Raw genomic sequence first — 20,036 nt, 5'->3', positions numbered from 1 at the left:
TTATTAGTCATCAATTTTATACACATCAGTGTATACATGTCAATCGCAATCTCCCAATTCATCACACCACCACCATCCCCCCTGCCGCCTTCCTCCCTTGGTGTCCATACGTTTGTTCTCTACATCTGTGTCTCAATTTCTGCCCTGCAAACCGGTTCATCTGTACCATTTTTCTAGGTTCCACATATATGCGTTAATATACGATATTTGTTTTTCTCTTTCTGACTTACTTCACTCTGTATGACAGTCTCTAGATCCATCCACATCTCAACAAATGACCCAATTTTGTTCCTTTTTATGGCTGCGTAATATTCCATTGTATGTATGTACCACATCTTCTTTATCCATTTGTCTGTCGATGGGCATTTAGGTTGCTTCCATGACCTGGCTATTGTAAATAGTGCTGCAATGAACATTGGGGTGCACGTGTATTTTTGAATTATGGTTTTCTCTGGGTATATGCCCAGTAGTGGGATTGCTGGATCATATGGTAATTCTATTTTTCTTTTTTTAAGGAACCTCCATACTGTTCCCTATTGTGGCTGTATCAACTTACATTCCCACCAACAGTGCAAGAGGGTTCCCTTTTCTCCACACCCTCTCCAGCATTTGTTGTTTGTAGATTTTCTGATGATGCCCATTCTAACTGGTGTGAGGTGATACCTCATTGTAGTTTTGATTTGCATTTCTCTAATAATTAGTGATGTTGAGCAGCTTTTCATGTGCTTCTTGGCCATCTGTATGTCTTCTTTGGAGAAATGTCTATTTAGGTCTTTTGCCCATTTTTGGATTGGGTTGTTTGTCAAAAATCTTACCTGTTTTGAAGTTCATGTCATTATACTTACCACTCATCACCCCTTCTTGTTGTCATCTACCCATCTACTGCTGTTTCCTCTCATTTGCTGATGACCTAAGCACCTGGCTGTTTCCCTTTCCAAACTCATAACTGTCTTCACTTCTGCTGTCTTCTACATCCACATGGAGGCCCCAGTTCCTAAAGCACCTCACCTCTGATGGTCTTCTCTTTGACCCTGCCTCAGCCACCTGCTCTCATTGTCATAACCTCTGATTTAACATTATGATTACTTGCACCAGCTCTGAGACTTCAGCTTCAAGTGCCTTACATGTGAACAACACCTTCTCTTTTTCCAGCTCATCTACTCTGGTATTTCCATTCCAGCATCTTCTTGGCATTATCTGGTTTTCCAATCCATTGGCAATTTCCACTATCAGTTACACATTCACTTCCCTTTTTGTCCAGCTTATGGTCAAGGTCCATCATTGTAAACTCTCCCTTGCAAGCACCCTTAATGCCCTTGCTCCTCTCTTCCTGCTTCTTACTTACCTGGAAAATACTCAAGTTGATTAAGCCCAGCTATCTGCCTGCTCCACACCTCTACCTAAACAGTTAAAGAAACTGCCTGAAGAAAAAACCACATCCACAACTAGCCTCAATTAAATTCATGGCTACAAGTCTCTAATGGGCAATCCACATTGACCAGCAATCCTATTACATTTCCCAGGGTGTTTCAAAATAGCCAATTCAAATCTCCTCTTTTCCCAAACCTGTTTCACCCCATCCTACCCCAACATCATCACACGTCATTGGGAAAGAAGAACCATGAGATAAGAACTCTATCTTCCCACCACCCAAACCATGACCTATCAGCTCTGTACCCATTCTCTCTGCAGAGCTTCCTTTTACTATGAATGAAATGTTCCTGATCCTAGTGAAGACCAACCTCTTCATTTGTCCCTAAATCTCCCTTCTTGCCTCTTCTAGAATTGCACTCCAACAGTTATCCATCACTCTCTCCTGCCTTCATCAGTTTTTCCTCTCTAGTTAATCATTCTATCATTTCCTCTCTACTTAAACTCACTCTATTACTCTCTGGTTCTAAGAAACCCTCCCTTAACCAGTAACTTCTTCCAGGAACTTTTCCATTTCTCAGCTTCTCTTCATGACACAATTACTTGAAAGAGTTGTCTCTAAGCACTGTCTCTACTTCCACAACTCAATCCAATAAGCTTTTAAAAACATTTTAATGTCTCCTTTTAAAAACATTTTGAATTCTTAACTTCAGGGATACCACACCCTCCTGGTTTCCCTCCTACCCCACTGGCAACTCCCCCTTCTCTTCTACATAATACAGTGCTCCAATGGCCCACTTCTCTATCTACACACTCTCCATAGGTAATTCCATCCAGTACCAAATACAACTATATGCAAATAACTTCTAGCTCCATATCTTCAGCCAAAACCGCTCCCAGAATCTCCAGACTCCATTGATCCAATTGTCTAACTGACATCTCCAAAGGAATGTCTAAGAAGCACCTCAAACTTAGCACAGCCAAAACAGGACATTTTACATCTTCCTTCAAGTACATGAATTGCTTCTCTCCCAATTCTCCTCTTCTCAGTTTATGGCCCAGCTGCTCAAGTAAAAAATGTAAGCCTTTGTCTCAATTCTTGTTTCCTCTCCCCAGAGAATTAATCTATCAGAAAGTTGAGTCAACTCACTTGGTTGCAAAAACAAATCCTAAATCCATCCACTTCTTTCCATCTTTAACACCTGCTCGTCCATACAACTATAATTCCTTAGTTGTGCAACTAAAATAGACTCTTAACTGGAGTCCTGCATCCAATCTTCCCTCCCCCACTTACCATAATCCAGTCCACTTTGTGTAGCCAGACCAGCCTTTGATAGCACACAGGCTCAATGGGAACAGCAACACTCACAAGGGGACAAAGTTGGTTCTTGGGGCAGAACGGTGAAAAATCTTACATATTATAATGAGCTGTGGTCCTCCAAAGCTCATCTCTACCCAACAAAATCTTATTTTTTATATTTAAGGAATACATTCTTGCTAGGGAAATATTAATTTAAAATTTTAATTAATTAATTTCAACTTAATTTTTCTTCTTGGAAAGACATAATGGAAAAAAAAAAAAAGTTGAGAGACACTATGTTATAGCAAAACCAAACCATTTCATTTACCAGCACATAATCCTCCAATGGCTTATATAACCTCAGAAATAAATCTAAATGCCTTATCCCAGCTTGTACAGCTCTATAGGATGTGGCCCTTGCCTAATTTTTAAAGATTCCCTTGGACACTATGGTAGGTTGAGTAGTGGCAGTGTAAAGATATCCACATCCTAAATCCTGGTACCCATGAGTGTTATCTTACATAAAGACAACCAAAAAAAGACTTTGCAAATGTGATTAAATAAAGGATCTTGAGTGGAGAGATTATCCTGAATTATCAGAGTGAGTCCCAAATGCAATCACATGTATCTTTATAAGAGGGAAGCAAAAGGGAGATTTGACACACACCGAAGAGAAGAAGGCAATGTGACCACAGAGGCAAAGATTGGAGTGATGCAGCCAAAACCTGATGAATGCCGGGAGCCACCGACAGCTGAAAGAAACAAGGAACGGATTCTCCCCTAGAGCCTCAGAAGGGAGCATGGCCTGCCAACACCTTGATTTTGGCCCAGTAATACTGATTTTGGACTTCTGGCCTCCTGAACGAAGAGAGAATAAATTTCTGTTGTTTTAAGCCACCAAGCTTCCGGTAATTTGTTTAACAGCCACGGGAAACTAATACAGATACCTCTGACTCTCACTAAGTTCTGGGTTTATTTACATTCTTCTGCCCGTCAGATGCATCAGGAATACAATTAGGGTTTCGGCACCAGCTGTCTCCTCTGCCTGGAATGTTGTGCTCATCTCTGTACAGCTAGCTCCTGCTCACCCAGGACCCAGCTCAAATGTCAGCTCCTCAGAGAGGCCTTCCCAAACCATCCAACTCCAAAATAATCACAGCTCTTATCAGCTCATACATCTCATCTTTATTTAATCATGATTATTTCTTCCCTGCACCCCCCAGAATGTTGCTAGGGCTCAGGGCGGGCCACCCCAAAATATGCACAATGGCATATTGATTACTTTGGATTCAAGTTCCTTAAGAAATGGTGAATGCAAGAGGGACAGTCTGACTCTCCTTTCTGTTTCCCTGAAAGTAAGAAATAAATCTCTCATGTGAAAGGTACACTCCCTGCGTCTGGAAGTAGGACACCCTTTAGGCCAGAGATAGGGAATTTGGGCAGAGATGCCTATATAAACAAACCTTGTTACTTCTTCAAGCCCAAACTCTGGTTAGGTTCCTTACTAACTGAGCACCAAAACCTAAATTTCTTTGTCCTGTCAATTCCTCACAAATTTATTGTTTCTTTGTCTAAAAATATAAAAGCTGCCTGCTTTGGCCACTTCTTATGTCCCATTTCAATGAGACCTCTGAGTGCATGAATTAAAATTTGTTTTTGTCCTGTTAATGTCTTATGTCAATTTTGTTACTAATCCAGCCACAAGAACTCAAGACAGGTAGAGGGGAAAATTTCCCCCTCCCTGACAATGTAAATGCTACAAGAGAAGAGATTGTATCTTTTTGTACACCACTATAATTTTAATTTGTAGAAAAATGCCTAGCACATATTAGGTGACTGATAAACTTAACAAATGAGTGGATGATACAGGTGGGAGAAAGGATGGTGGTGCTCTTCAATGAGAGGAAAAACATCCTGGGGGCAGGTAGGGGGATTATGAGTCCTGTCTTGACTGTGGAAATATCCACTGAGTCTGAAATCAAGGAAGAGGTCTGGCTGGGGATGTTGATTTGAAATCATCAAAATCAAAGATATAGATGTACTTGATGGTACAGAGAACATCTACAATGAGAAGACAGTGAACTAAGAACAGACCCTGGGAACTACAACATCAAGGGGAAGAATCTGCAAAGAGACCCATAAGGAGTAGTCCAAAAGAAGAATGAAGTGTCATGGTAGCCTGGTGAAAGTTCAATTTCACAAAGGAGGGAATCAGCAGAATCACAGAAATTTCAAGCAATAAGCTCCTACGGATTTGCCAGTTGGGGAGAAACCAATAATCATAAAAAGAACAGATTCATCTAAGGTAGAAGCCAAATTTTCAACAGTTGAGGGGTGAATGGAAGGTAATGAAGTAGAAAAACAACATATAAGATACTTTCAGGAAGTGTAGCTTGAAAGAAAGGAGAGAATGAGCATGTAGTAGAGGGGAGTGAAGAGAGGAAGAATAGTTTTGGGTTTTGGTCTTGTTTGTTATTGTGATGGGAGAATCTTGAACATTCTTGTAAATATTTAAAATGCAGGTGAACATGGAGAAACTACATAGAGTAAGCTAGCTGAAGAAATGGGGGATTTAGAGTATCAGGGAAAGCATAAACTCTGGATAACTCTACCTCTAAGTTGGTAGTTAACGATGGAGTTAATATATTCAGATACAGGGAAGATGTGGAAAGGAGAACAAAATATTAAGATATCAAAATATTGACATGATATCTCTGTTTTCTCAGTATAACAGGAGGCAAGGACACTGTGAAAGGTACAGCTAGCTCTTCACCAAAAACCCATAATCTCTTCCTCTCGCAGCCAGACTAGACTTTCCAATCTCCCCTTGTTGATAGGTGTGACTGCGCACCTGATTTCTGGCTGATGCTATGTGAGTGGAACTGTTACATTCACTTCAAGACTAAGTATTTAGAAAGTGGATATGCTTCTTCTCTTTCAGAGAAGCTGAAGACGCTTGAAAGCAAAGTGCTAAGGGATGGCAGAATCACAAAATGAAAGGTTCCAGGATGCCTGAGTCATCAATTAGAGGAAAGCCATCCACCAACCAAGACTATGACATGATCAAGAAATAAACGTCTGTTGTGTTTGTGCTTTTATCTATTTTCAGATCTTTCTGTTAGAACAGTTTAGTCTGCTCTAACCACTAATGATCATCTTCTGGTAAAGAAACACACAGTGGGATAAAAGGCTCAAAGAAAATGCGGAAGGTTTGGAAAAACTACGGGGAGAAACAAGAAAAGATGCTGTCTAGAAACAGGCAAAGATAAAAGAACTGCCCTGTGGCTAAAGCTAGAGAACATAAATTTGTAGGTGCCTCCAGTTTGCATGATGGTGTTCATTTTCCCACCAGCATTCACAAACCCAGGTGTAGGAGTGGAAAAGGCAGACTGATACCAAGTTGCAGGTTGTTTCCACATTCATTAAGACTAAAGAGGATTTTAACAATGTCATGGTTCCTAGAAGTCAAATCAAAAGAAATATTGTTTTTCTCTTTCTGACTTACTTCACTCTGTATGACAGACTCTAGGTCCATCTACATCTCTACAAATGACCCAATTTCATTTCTTTCTATGGCTGAGAAATATTCCATTATATATATGTACCACATCTTCTTTATCCATTCATCTGTCGATGGACATTTAGGTTGTTTCCATGTCCTGGCTATTGTAAACAGTGCTGCAATGAACATTGGGGTACATATGTCTTTTTGAATATTAATGCATATATGTGCAATCTAGAAAAATGGTACAGATGAACCTGTTTGCAGGGCAGGAATAGAAACACAGACGTAGAGAACAGACATGTGGACACAGGGGGGAAGGGGAGGGTGGGATGAACTGGGAGATTAGGTTTGACATAAATACACTACCATGTGTAAAACAGATAGCTAGTGGGAACCTGCTGTATAGCACAGGGAGCTCAGCTCGGTGCTCTGTGATGACCTAGATGGGTGGGATGGGCAGGGGGTGGGCAGGGAGGTCCAAGAGGGAGGGGATATATATGTACACATATAGCTGATTCACTTCACTGTACAGCAGAAACTAACGCAACATTGTAAAGCAACTTTACTCCAATAAAAATAATAAATTAAAAAAATAAAGAAAAACATGGAAAACAAGAAAAAAAAGGAATATTGTTTCAGGCGGGCATACTGTGCTATACATTCAATGTCTGAACAAATTCAGCATCACTGGTGGAAACTGTTGACCCACAGCACCAAGTATTAGGAAGTGAAGTATTAAAAGGCAAAGTTCAGGGGGCTTCCCTGGTGGCGCAGTGGTTGAGAATCTGCCTGCTAATGCAGGGGACACGGGTTCGAGCCCTGGTCTGGGAGGATCCCACATGCCGCGGAGCAACTGGGCCCGTGAGCCACAACTACTGAGCCTGAGCGTCTGGAGCCTCTGCTCCGCAACAAGAGAGGCCGCGATAGTGAGAGGCCCGCGCACCGCGATGAAGAGTGGCCCCCACTCGCAGCAACTGGAGAAAGCCCTCGCACAGAAACGAAGACCCAACACAGCCAAAAATAAAAATAATAAATAAATAATAAATTTAAAAATTAAAAAAAAAAAAAAGGTAAAGTTCAATGATTCGAGCAGGGGAATCCAAAGTAGCAAAAAAAAAAGGAGACTTTCTGTCATACTGGAACATAACTGTGGCTTTGAGTAAGTCACTTATGTTCTTTGGAACTCGGTTTCCTCACTGATGTAACAGGGTTCACTGTTGATATATGAAATAATGTGTGCAAAGTGCATAGCACAGGGCCTAGAAAAAGTGATTGCTCTAAATGATACTTATCATTATAATTTATTATCAATAATAAAAAGACAGCGTTGGGTTAGATCTTTAACCCCCTTCCTATTTAAAATTCTGTGAATATATATTTTTTAGATAAATATCCCAGCTACTTAATAGTGGGTTGGGATAGGGGAAAGGGCAACATAAAGAAAGAGAGAAGTGAAAGGATATTTGTTGTAACAGATCCTATGAGCACAAGCCAGGAGGGAGAAGCAGGGAATGCAGCATCCTCCCAAGTGACTGCCACATCTGGAGAGGCTGAGAGAAAGGACATCCCAAACTCGAGGAAGTAAGAGGAAAAGTTAGGCCAGGTCCAGAGGTGAACAGAGCCCACTGACCATGACTGGCTTCCCCTTGCAAGACACAAGAGCAATAAAACACCCCGCGCTTTTATGGCTTTAAATTCACACAGTTCTGCCACCTTATTTTACAGAGGAAGAAACTGACAGGTGCAGAGACTGACCAAAGCCACAGGCAGGTGGCTATAATGTGACTTCAGGGATGCACAGAAGTAAACACTTGCCCACCGCCAAAGCTCCTTCCACTTAACCTACATAAATGGTCCCTAAGGTTTTGTCCCCTTAGAATCCAGAGACCTTTGACCTAGCGACAAGCTAATTTTATCAGTAATCTTGTTACGAATTAATTTTCTGGATTCTTTCTTAAGAGATTGGATTAGGTAGGCAGGTGGGGAAAAAGGGAGAAGTTAGTGAAGAGAAGGGAGCCCTAAGAGCCCTGACAAAGGTGACTCCTTAGCAGATCTTAAATGACCTCCTCATTTGCAGATTCCTCCACTGATTTTCTTCACAGATTGCTTTTATAACTTTGGTTCAAATGCAGCAATTTCCTTTCCTCCTCCTAAAACAAATATCCTTTAGATATAAGAACTGCCAAATGTACAGGGAGAAAGGGAGGCCTGAAAAAAGATAAAGATTCAGTTTAACTGATTATCTGAAATGCATCTGCCTGTGTGTTACCTGCTGTCCAATCACACCCCAACCATTTCTATCATTTATTCTTGGTAATTAAGGGATGAGTGAATTATGAGTCAATCATTCATTCAACAACTATTTACTAGGTGTCCCCACATGCAGGGACTTGGGTTGGGCACATGAGGTCTATAAAATTGTGTAAGATCCAGCCCTTGCTCTGCATGATCTTCTGCAGGAAAGGAAATTATGCATGTTTTCAAATAATGACCATACACAGGACTAAATGAGATACTTATGAGTGGCATAAAAAAAGTAGTTGAAGAGTTTAGGAAATGTACAAAACACTTCTGACTGGGGCAGTGAAGGAAAGCGTCACAAAACTGGTAGCCTGTGGTCAGGACATTCAAGGATTGGTAGGATTTTAAAGAGGTGAAGTAGAAGGAAAAACATTAGCATAGGGGCAGCAGTAGGAATAAAACAGATCTAGAGAATTTCATGTAGTCCAGTTTGACTGGATCACGAGGAAGAGAAGGGCAGAAGTTTAATATTGGGGCAAGACCGGAAACGTCCATGAATTCAAAGATAAATATTTAGAATTTAATGCAATAGGGCAGAGTGACCCACGGAAGGGTGGAGCAAAGAGTGATATGATCAAAGCAGTTCTGATATTACAGCAGCGAAACAAAACATCCTTTCTTTCTTCAGTTTAAACAAAAGAAAACGACTTTTGAGAACCTAGTACTCTGAGCCGTACTATTTTCATCACTTTTCAAATACAGGTAGAAATTCATTGTGTTTTTTGTTTTGTTTTGTTTGTTTTTTAATTAATTTATTTATTTTTGGCTGTTCGTTTCTGTGCGAGGGCTTTCTCTAGTTGTGGCAAGTGGGGACCACTATTCATCGCGGTGTGCGGGCCTCTCACTATCGTGGCCTCTATTGTTGCGGAGCATAGGCTCCAGTCGCGCAGGCTCAGTAATTGTGGCTCACGGGCCTAGTTGCTCCGCGGCATGTGGGATCTTCCCAGACCAGGGCTCGAACCCGTGTCCCCTGCATTAGCAGGCGGATTCTCAACCACTGCGCCACCAGGGAAGCCCCCATTGTGTTTTATTGAAACTCATAAAATCCCAATGAAAATTTTCCGAAAATGTTTACCTTGAACATCAACTTTTGTTCCTAGTGTGAATAACCAACCAGACTTAGTGGTCACTGGTGCATATGAGGGAAGTAATAAAGCTTACTAAGCATGTGTCAGCAAGTCATACCCGAAGACCGTGTCATTTGACAGTAGCAGCTTCTAGAAATCTCATTTTCAGAAAACAGCCTCTCTGTTATAATTTGTGGGGTTTGAAGGATATAGGTGGATAATCAAATATGAAATTCCACAGAGGATGTATCACTATTTAAAGAATCTGAGGCTAGAAAAATCTAAATGAAACAGTCATTCCTCACACTTTAACAGTATCTGACTGCTACAGAATAAAGTACACCAGTAATCATTTCATTTTGCCAAAAAAAGTAAAAGATATCCCCAAGTAATGCTTTGGAGTTTTGTTAATACATTTTGTCACAATAAATTTTTACTTAGGAGGGCAACATTTTCTATTAGTTAATTTTTCCCACTAATTTTAGTGAACTAACAGAGCCAGAGCTTGACCTAATTAAAATCAGAAACTATGTTTTGTCTGCTGCACAAATCAGAAACCTTATTTTAAAAGAATCAACAGAAAATTTTCAACTGAAAAATGGGAAATAAGAACACAGATATGATATAGGAAGAAATATTTAACCCAAAGAACTAGTAAGAACTGCCAAAAAAAGGTGAAAATCCTGGGAAACAAGGGGGAAAAAACCCAAAACAAACAAACAAACAAAAATGGTCACATTCACGTCAGGACACAAAATTAGAGTTCTAGACAAACTCTGACCACAGTCATTACCTCAACATCCTCAGGTATTCAAACCATTAGCTCCTCAAGCTTCCTTTTCCTAAAATGCTCCTTAGATCAATCCCTGGTCAGGTAATACAGGAAGAGGTCTAAAGTTGTTTGACATTTCCTGGCTTGTAGCCACGTTGGCCCTTGTCTTTCTCACTTGCAGTTGAATCTGATCATCTCTCCCCGCCCTACATTTCTTTCCCCCATCAGGTCAACAATTCTAAAACAAGGAAATATACAACACACCCTTTTATTAGCTTCTTCTTCCTCTATAAAACAACTTCCAAGTTTCCTTCTTATCTCAAAGGTGATGAATCCTGATGGAATTTCCTGAGTATTTTGAAGAGCATCTAAAACCACTTTTATAACACCGTCTAAAATTAGCCAGTTGTGGGGATCCCAAACTTAATGACTAGTAATTTTCCCCGGAAACTTCAGATGAAAACGATATCCTATTATATACAACTGGAGAGAGTAAAAGGCAGGCCATCTGACACTTTGTTTTAAGCAAGGGTGTTAAAAGTGGCAAGAATGAAAAGTTATAATTTTTAACTCCAATCCTGGGCTTTAAAACTTCAGAGACACAGTGAAAAGTATCATTTAGTTCATGTACAGAATTGTATTGTAGGTTTCTAATATGCTTTTCCATAGAAAGTTTACTTTTGAAAGTATATGATTGTTTGGCTTTTTAATACACTGAAGTACAAAATAGCAAACATTCTTGAAACAAAAATGATCCGCTGTAATCTTCAGGAAACTTTAAGTCTCTCTGTTGCTGAATTGACATTCTCTTCACCACAAAATTGTCTCCAGCTACTTGAGCGCATGTTAACCTCTCCCTTCCATAACCATTGGGTACGGGACTATGCAAGATCTTACGCTGGTCTCTAACTGTTCGACATCTATACGTTTTACCTTGTTAAATGAACTCTAACCTTCTCAAAAGCAGGATAACCATATTTTTCTTTACCTTGTTACTATATAATGCTGCACAAGACTACAGAAAATTTCATTTAAGAAGTCAAGTGTTACAGCTATTTGATTCCTAATGCTCTTTCTAAAGTGTTGTTTCTGTACTGAGGACAACCTAGTGAGTCTGGTTGTTGACAAGTAGAAAAAAAATCAAGTTCTGGAAAACCTGAGCAGAAACTTCATCACATTAAAAAAATAAAGAGGAGAAATTAGATAATGATCTGGAAATTGTTTCCCGTCTCTGATAACCATAGCTGACACTAACTTCCCCCTCCCCCTTACTTCTATCACACACACCAAATTAACGGGGGAAAAACCTGGATAATTCATTCACAACATGCAAGAGCTAAATTATCCAACTATCTGCATTCTTTCCCCAAGTCTTCCCTTTTTGAATATAAAAAGTAAAATATATAAGAAAGAAGAAAGTAATATTTTGAAATCTACTACCTGAAAGGAACATCACTAGTGATTTTACATGTGTTATATCATATATTATTATCTACATTTTGTCATTGAGACAACTGAGGCCCAGTGAAGTTGAACAGTTTCCCTAAAGCCAAAATCTCTGGTTTTCTTCCCCCACTACATCCAGCTAGAGTTTGTCCCACCGTTTAGTCACTCATTGAGAAAACATTTATCACAAACTAGTCACCACTCTAGGTACTGGAAATACGAAAGTGTGTGAGGCAGGCCACGCCCTCTCACAGAACGTACATTCTAGTAATGAAAGCAGAAACTAATAGCAAACGGGATAATTTGAGAGTTATAATTATTCACCAGTATGACTTATGTACCATGATAGTCAAATATTTCTAAACATCTCTGAGATTAAATAGTTAACAAAAACAAAAGGGGAGGCATTGACGATTGGCCCTCTTGTCAATTACTGAGCTAAGCCACTGCGTCGTTTAATAAATCAGAGGGAGAGAGAAGGAAGCAGAGTATTAATGCTGCTCAGAATGTCTTTATAAAATAAAGTGACTATGTGAGATATCAGAATGGACAGTTCCAACAATGCTGGTTCTCAAACCCCAAATTCCATCTTTATCCATTATTACTAAGGTACCGCTGCATCATTTGACGAGTTGATTTGGAAAAATCAAGGGAGTGTTGTAACTTGACATAATCCCCCAATGAGAAACACAGGAGGGTTCCAACATCCTCATCATAAGGTTCCCCAGGCTGCACATGGTATCCGTTGAGCAACGGCATCCAGCACTCAGACCATGGCCAGCAAGAACTGTGGCACTCAGAGACTAGAGTGGTCATAGCTACCAGGAAGTGCCTGGCCCCCGTGTGGCAGTTCCCACTACCCTCCACACTCCAAAACAAAACTTCACATCTATTAAACTTGGGAACGTATGCAAAATTGTTTTGTTTTAAGCAATGAGGACTCAGTGGAACCTACTTTTCCATCCCATACCTATTTATACAAGTATAAAAGTTGACTAAGTTAGTTGTCAGCTATTTCTATAGCTGTCCCCAGCCTTTCCCATGATATTTATAAAGTGTCGCGTAATTTGGGTTGGCCCCGTCACTAAGAGAACTTGCATGTGTACATTTCTTTGGAACTCCTGAGGAGGGTAGTTCCCGGAGTGAATGCTCCCCCGCAGAAGATGGAAGGCAGTCTAGAGGTCAAGGGCTCCAGATCAGCACTTCATTCACAGGGCTATACGTTCCTGCCAAAGCACGCTTCAAGACTATTTTTGACGCAGAAGTTACTACGTGGGGAGTAGGGGCTGTTTTTAAGTTCATCAGGGTACACCTTCCATTTCCTCCTAAAACTGTCACACTCCAGCAGCTAAGATCTCAAAGAAGCCTCAGTCCCCTTCTAGAATCTTTCCCTCCCTTGCTTCAGAAGGGAGCAACAGTCCTTCTTTTCAGACGAGCGGCGTCCACAAGCCATAAGTTTGCAGCAAACTTTCATTTAGACACCAACGCTCACCCCAAAGTCCTGCCACTTAACCAAGGAGGCAAAAGTATTCCACCCCACCGCCCTGCTCCCGGTAAGAATGAGCCCACGTTCTGTCGGTGCGGAAAAATTCTAAATCTCTCCCCAGATTCTGCCACCACCCACCCCAACACCGGACTCCACCCGGTCAGAGAGGGACCACCCCCCGCCCCAGAACCCAGGGGGCGGGGGCACGGGGGTCTCCCGGGAAGCACACACCTTAGATTGATCCTCTCGCGCGAGGGGAGAGAGGGCAGAAGCGCCCGTTTCCTCGGGCCTGGGCGGAGTCTCTGCCTCCCCCGAATCAGCGCCTCGGTCCGGATACTCGCAGCGAGGCGCGCGTGGATGTCACGCCCCGAACAAGCAGGGCGACTGTAACCCGACGCACCAGAGCAGCCGCGCCCCCGCCTCCCCCGAAACTCGCTCCTCCCGCTCCCCTCCCCGAGGGTCGACCCCGGCGGCGCGACCGCCACAAGCAGCCGGATACCTCGGGCCCAGGCTCCGCCGACCCAGCGGGGAAGCGCGGAAGTGGAGGCGGGGGACCCGGCCGGGAAGGCGGGGAAGCGTTGCGAACTAGCGGGCAGAGAACGAGCGAGGTCTCCGCCTCCAAATGAACATGACTAGGCCGGGGCGCGGGGCCCGCGGGGATGGGGCGCGGGGCCCGCGGGGATGGGCCGCGGCGCGGCGTGTGCGTGGCCCTGGCCCCAGGCCGCAAGTCCTGCCCGCGTCTTCGCCCGGCCTCACTCCAGACCCTCCGCCTCGCCTCGCCAGCCGGCTGGCGGGCCGGGAAGCCTCGGCGGGGCTAGGCCGGGGGAAGACGGCGGGGGTGTCGGATTTCCTCCGCCTTCCTCCTTGTGGGCCGCCCTCGCCACCTGCCCAGGAGAGAGGAGACTCTCGTCCGCCTGCACGCCGGCGGGGCTGGCTTACCTGATTTCTCGTTACTCGCCCCCGAATCTGGCTTCCCCTATTCGGCAGGCAGGCTTCCCTGAGCCTAGAAACGCGTCTGGGAGGCAGGCGGACCCCTGGGACCCCACCGTCAGAGCCCAGAGCCTTCGCCCGGGCTCCCCCCGCGCGCTCTGGAGGCGCGCCCGGCCGCCTGACCCCTGGCTGAATGTCAGCGAGAAGACCCGCAGGGAAGACCAAGCCCAAGCTTCAGGGGGTGGGATGCTGAGCACGGGCTCCTCGGGCCCAGCCTCGTACAGGTGGGGGGAGGGGAGAGCCCAGGCAGCAGAGCAGCAGGCTTCCCAGTTGCACCCCCAGAACCGACCCTGCCCACTGAGCATGCCCAGCTCACTTGTTGGCACTAGAAGTGCTAGGCGAGGCCAAGGGGGCCCAAGGAGGACGCAGATGGGGATCAAATTGACCCATTTCTTTAAGGTCTTTCCTCCGAAGATCTCTGGGAGCTTTACACGTAACGTTTCTACCGTGGTATTGGAAAATACCCAGGGAAGGGTTGGAAAGGCCTTCCAAAAAGAGGCAGCCAAATTAGTTTGAAACAAAAGCGCAGGGGTGGGTTTTTTTCAGCCAATTATTTCTTATCACTTACTAATTTCTTTAAATACCAGTTAATTATTACAATTGACCCAGAGTAATATGTAGTTTCATTGGGTCCCAAACTCATAGTAACAGGAAACCAGCCTATCCAATGGGTAGTCTATCCAGTGGAACAGCGGGGGATTGGGGCGGGGGGGGGGGGGCGGTGTTAAATGATCAATACTAGGTTCCCATCCCCACACCAGTTGAATCAGTTGGTGGATGGAACCTGGACATCTTTATATTTTAAAACTATGGGTCTCAAAGTGTAGCTGGGGGAGCCAGCATCACCAGAGAACTTGATAGACATGCAGATTCTCGGCTTCACTCCAGACTACCTGATTCTTAAACTCTGGGGCCAGGGGCCTAGCTGATTGAACAAGCCCTTCAGGCGATTCAGGTGCACACTACAGCTTGAGAACCACTGTTGAAACCTTCCCCCCACCCCATGATTCACGTGAACACCCAGGCAGGGTTGAGAACCCCTCTAATAGACCATTGCTTTCACATTTTTTGAAATCCTAAACATTTGTCTAGAAGAGCAACACGTTGCATAGAAAAGGAATAATCTGGCAGAATTGAGGTGCCAGTCCTGGATTTTCTTCCCACTAATTCTCCCAGGACAGTTCAGTGCTTGGAAAATGGAGACAACATATTATTCACTTTTGCACCTAGCACAGTCCCTATAACGTAGTAGATGTTCTGTAATTGTTAATTGATATGAAATGAATGCTCAGGTGAACAATTTGTTCTGAGCCCTATTATGTCTGCTGTTTATTTTCCCCACAAGTCCTGGTCACCTTGCTAGCTAACAAGCCAGCAGGGATTCAGTTCTCATCAATGACCCATGACCATCCATGATGGTCCAATCCAAGTCAGACCCTGACGGAATAGAACATGGGAGGAGGTAGAGAATTTTGAGGTGAAAAAACTCAGAAGCACTGGACATGTTTTCACTTGCCAAGGCTGGGGCGCAAAGCAACCAAAGGAAAGCAGGAGGACCCTAGGCATTGGTGGAATTCAGGAAAGGTATCAAATGAAAAAGGTGTGTATGGGAGGGGTTAAGAGAGGAGAGATAAGAAAGCTTAACATGCATGATAAGCATACAGCTTACTCTGGATCTTCTTTTTCTAAACAACCCACCTCAGCCCTCCTCTTCCCCGTGCTCCATGCACATCTAATCTCAACTACAGCCTTGAAAAAATTTTTTTAATTAGAAATCATTGTAAAATAATTACTTCCAATTACTGCATAAAAACACAGCTGATTTGTAGTTATTCAACATAAATTAGGCATCCACTTTTATTCAAGGCAAAAGTGGTAAAAAAATTAACTTTTCAATATATACACTAGATAATTTCAAAATGCAGAGGTTTATGATCCTTCTGCTTTAAGACCGACAGACTCACAAAATCAAAACCTATTCCCTATTTACTCCATCAGTATCTTCTAGAAGGAATAAAGTATAAAAATAATTTTTTCCTTTTAGCCTTGAACATAATGCTTTAAAACTTAGGTTACTATTTATGAGTACCTAAAGTAGCTTTCCACCTCTCTATCTGTGCCCCTGGGTCTTGCTTATTATGATAAGAATTCCACTGAAAGAATTTGGTTGCTGATTGAGGTATCTAACAGTAATGTAATTTCCCATATGGGTAAGCAATTTCTTTTCATTGTTAAGATAATTTTATGGGGAGGAGGGCAATAATCATTCATTTAGAAATTACTCTTCAGAATTAAGTATTACACTAGATACACAAACAATATTAAAAAGAAAAGTCTTCCCTACACACATACACTTGCTACAGCTTCTCATGGAATTAAAACCAAACAAACATGTTGAGGGCTAAAAAGGGAGAAAACTGAGTGAGGGTGTAGGAGGAGAAGCACTTATCATAACTAAATTTAAAAACATGAAGTAATTATTTCAGCAGAAAACGATCTACTGACCTGACCAGTACCTCAGAGAAGTTAGAGTCTTAAGTGTTTCTCCTTGTCCCCATAAGCATGACTCGGCATTTGGAATGAAACTATGTTTACTGTCTTTCAGATTGAGGGTGTCAAATAACTTTGGTGCCACCTAACTCTTCTCATGTGCCTAAGGAAACTTCAGGACTATCCTAAGTTTTCAGTCTCACATGGCTACCGAAATCCGAAAAGCTTTCCCCTTTTCCTTCGTTCCTATGTAAACAAAGCCTAAATTCGCCTGCCATTAATTTATCTTGCTTTTGTAGTGTTGTCAGGTAAATTTGGGTTATTTTCTATAGTCTAGTATAACAATACAAGCGAGAAGTTCTTCCCTTCCCAAGCCTGGAGAGTAGGCTCCCTGACGCTTAGACATCTTCAACCCAACTGCTGGGGGTGACCTTTCCCCCAAATGGGGAACCTTTCATTGGTGATTCTATTACTCACCTTTTATGACCATTTACCACCTGCCCAGGGTCAACTGTTTTAGTCCCTGCCCACTTCTACAGAGGAGCACATTTTCCCTGAGTGTTCATTGGTTATCAAAGCTCATAATAAAATTATGGAATGTAAGGATTGAAAGGGGCCATAAATGTTATTAACTCACAGACTTTTGTTTTACAAATGATGAAACCAAGGCCCAGAATTATTAAGTACTTTACCTAAAGTTACAGAGTTAGCCTAACATAGAGCCAAGACTAAAATGAGAAACTGCTTGGTATAGAGAACAGTGTGTGGGCTTCAAATCCATCCTCTTCTAAGTTATTTAACCTCTAGCCACTCAGAGCCTCAGTTTCCTTATCAGTGAGAATATATTGAGAATAGCAAACATTCAATACTACTTACTCTGTGTCAGGCACTAGTCTTAACAAAGTACTTGTAATCTTTAATCCTCAGAATAACTATGAGTTTTTTGGTTTCTTGGCTTTGTTTTTACAAACTGGGAAACTGAGGCACAAAATTGTTAAGTAACATGCCCAAGATAACACAGCTAGCAACAGCCAAACTGGAATTGAATGGGATAATATATGTAAAATGCCTAACATGTAGATTGTCAATAAAAGTATCACCAATGTCATTTCCCTACCCTGAACCCCACACATTCTGACTCATGGTCCAATACAGGGCCAAGACACCTTTGTTCTGAGCTTTGATTGCTGTGTATGCTCACATCTTTCTTCCATTCTATTATTTTAGTACTTTACATAATTTAGGAAGTACTGTATGTACCTATAATCTTATCCATTGTTAACAACAGTTACAACATTAAGAAGATAACCAAACATTAAACAAAGACTTCAAGTTTACTACGTACAAAAAAAAAAAAAGCCCACTAATATGGAGTTTCTAGAAGATTAGCAGTGCTGTCCAGAAAAATCTTAAATCCTTGAACAGGACTGGACCAGTACCTTTGGGGCTTGGAGATTAGAGCAGGTCATTTATCATTTAGTGGGCCTCCACCTCCTTGTTACTTGAATTCTTAAAAGCAGAACTATAGACATCTAAAAATATCCAACAGAAAATCTTCCCACGTCAGTGATTTCCAAAGAGTTAGGATCAAGAATGAGGTAAAAATACAGTATATGATCCTTGAAAAGATGAAATGAAAATACTAAATATATTTTAATAGGTTTAACCCATATTTTAATGGGTTCTTTAAGGTTTATTTCTGCTTTATAAGAATCTGGGAAAGTATTCTTGAAATAAAATGTTAAGGCATCAATATAAAGTGACACCAGGAAACTTACTTAGATGTAAAGGTCTTGCGGGTAAAGGAAATATGAACTTCCTTGGGCAGGCATCCACTTTGTTCTTTGGACAAGGCAGCAATGAAAACAAATGTTGGTGATATAAATTGAGTAATGTTGTCTCTGGAACATAGCCTCCTATTTAATAGCAGGAGGAAGGTTGTGGGCAAGCAGATATGTCCCAAATAACTCATGCAGAGAACATGAAAAAGTATTAGGTTCTGATGTGGGAGCTGAAACAAAATGGAGGATTGGGTTCTTCAGAGGAACTGTTTATGATTCAGTGAAAGAGGCAAATGAGCCACGAGTAAACAGCCCAAGAAACTGGAGATTTGTTCAGTTCCGTGTCTGAATACCTGTTACATAACCTGGAGATGGCTTCAATCTCAGCAGTAAATGCTTAAAATAAACTTGACTACAGTTTGTAATGTTATAATGTGATTTTTTTTGAATGAATGAATCTGAATAGCAAAAAAATAGAGCAACAATAGCAAAGGACAGGGTTTATGCCTGTGCCTGATTAGCTTTAAAATAAGAAGAACGTTGCGTCTTAATTCAGCAGCCTTGAAGCACGTGGGCAATGACCTAATTTCTGCCAAGCCAAGAGGAAAGCCCTTTACACACAGGGGTATAGGCCAGAGAGTAACACGTGCTGTTCCCTCAGCAAATACCTTGGACTCAGAAGGGAATCTCCTTCATTCCTCCTCTATCAGCAGAAGCATCATGCAAAGCCAAAAAATGAACCATGGAAAAGTAGAGAATCTTTGTTCTGTTATCTTTGAGTTACATATTGAAGTTTATTTTTTAAATAGCTCTTTTGGGGGGCATAAAACAAAAGAAGAGAATGGTTCAATGTAACCTTCATCAAAGAGAAATTTGAAAATGTAATGGAAAGTCTATTAACATTCTCTAGACCACACTGTAAATAGATAATCCCATTTCCTTCTTGCCTAACTTTTAACCCTGGTCAAGTTTCTGAGAACTAAGACAGCCTGACATGTGATAAAAAGCTAGAAACTGATGTCAGGGCATCTGAAAAAACAATTGTTTTCCTAGTAAATTTAGAGTATGTGTGTTCTAAAAATATCTTTCAATAGTCAAATGTGGAGGAAGACACTTTTTCCTGAGCATGTGCTCTTCACTATCAAACTGAGCCTCTCAGAGTTTTGAAAAAGAGTAAAAGTCCAGCCCTCACAAAGATGGCCTTCCTACAGTGGGTCTCAAAGTGCTGCAGGGTGGAATTCTAGCTTTTCCATGATTTTCCTCACCCTAGACACAATTTACATTCCTGCTTTGGAGCTATGTGAAAGCAAATTATCCCCAGGCTTAAGGAGGTAAAGTGAAGACTTAAAAGCTATCCTATTGTAGGCTGAATAGTGGCCTCCATGGAACCTTTGAATGTCACCTTATATGGGGGATGGGGAGTATTAACAGATATGATTTAATTAAGGATCCTGAGATGGAGATGTTTTCCTGAATTATCAGGGTAGACCCTAAATGCAGTCACATGTAACCTTATAAGAAAGAAGT

General features: G+C 41.9%; 1 protein-coding gene across 4 annotated transcripts in view; it reads right to left on the bottom strand.

The window, feature by feature from the left end:
• GPD2 (glycerol-3-phosphate dehydrogenase 2) overlaps nucleotides 1-16,804 on the bottom strand; it is a 137,772-nt gene extending 120,968 nt beyond the window's left edge. The window contains exon 1 of one of the 4 annotated variants that reach the window (XM_059927909.1): nucleotides 16,744-16,804. The gene's annotated coding sequence lies outside the window, so the exon portion shown is untranslated. Of the gene's footprint in view, nucleotides 1-13,479; nucleotides 13,892-14,187; nucleotides 14,291-16,743 lie in introns of those variants that run through there. The other 3 variants (XM_059927910.1, XM_059927911.1, XM_059927908.1) reach the window with 3 other exon arrangements.
• Between the last annotated feature and the right edge of the window lie 3,232 nt (nucleotides 16,805-20,036).

The sequence above is a fragment of the Balaenoptera ricei genome, chromosome 7 (assembly GCF_028023285.1).
Source record: "Balaenoptera ricei isolate mBalRic1 chromosome 7, mBalRic1.hap2, whole genome shotgun sequence".
Lineage (NCBI taxonomy): Eukaryota > Metazoa > Chordata > Mammalia > Artiodactyla > Balaenopteridae > Balaenoptera > Balaenoptera ricei.
The sequence above is the reverse complement of the archived record's forward strand: the minus strand, read 5'-3'. Positions and strand labels throughout refer to the sequence as shown.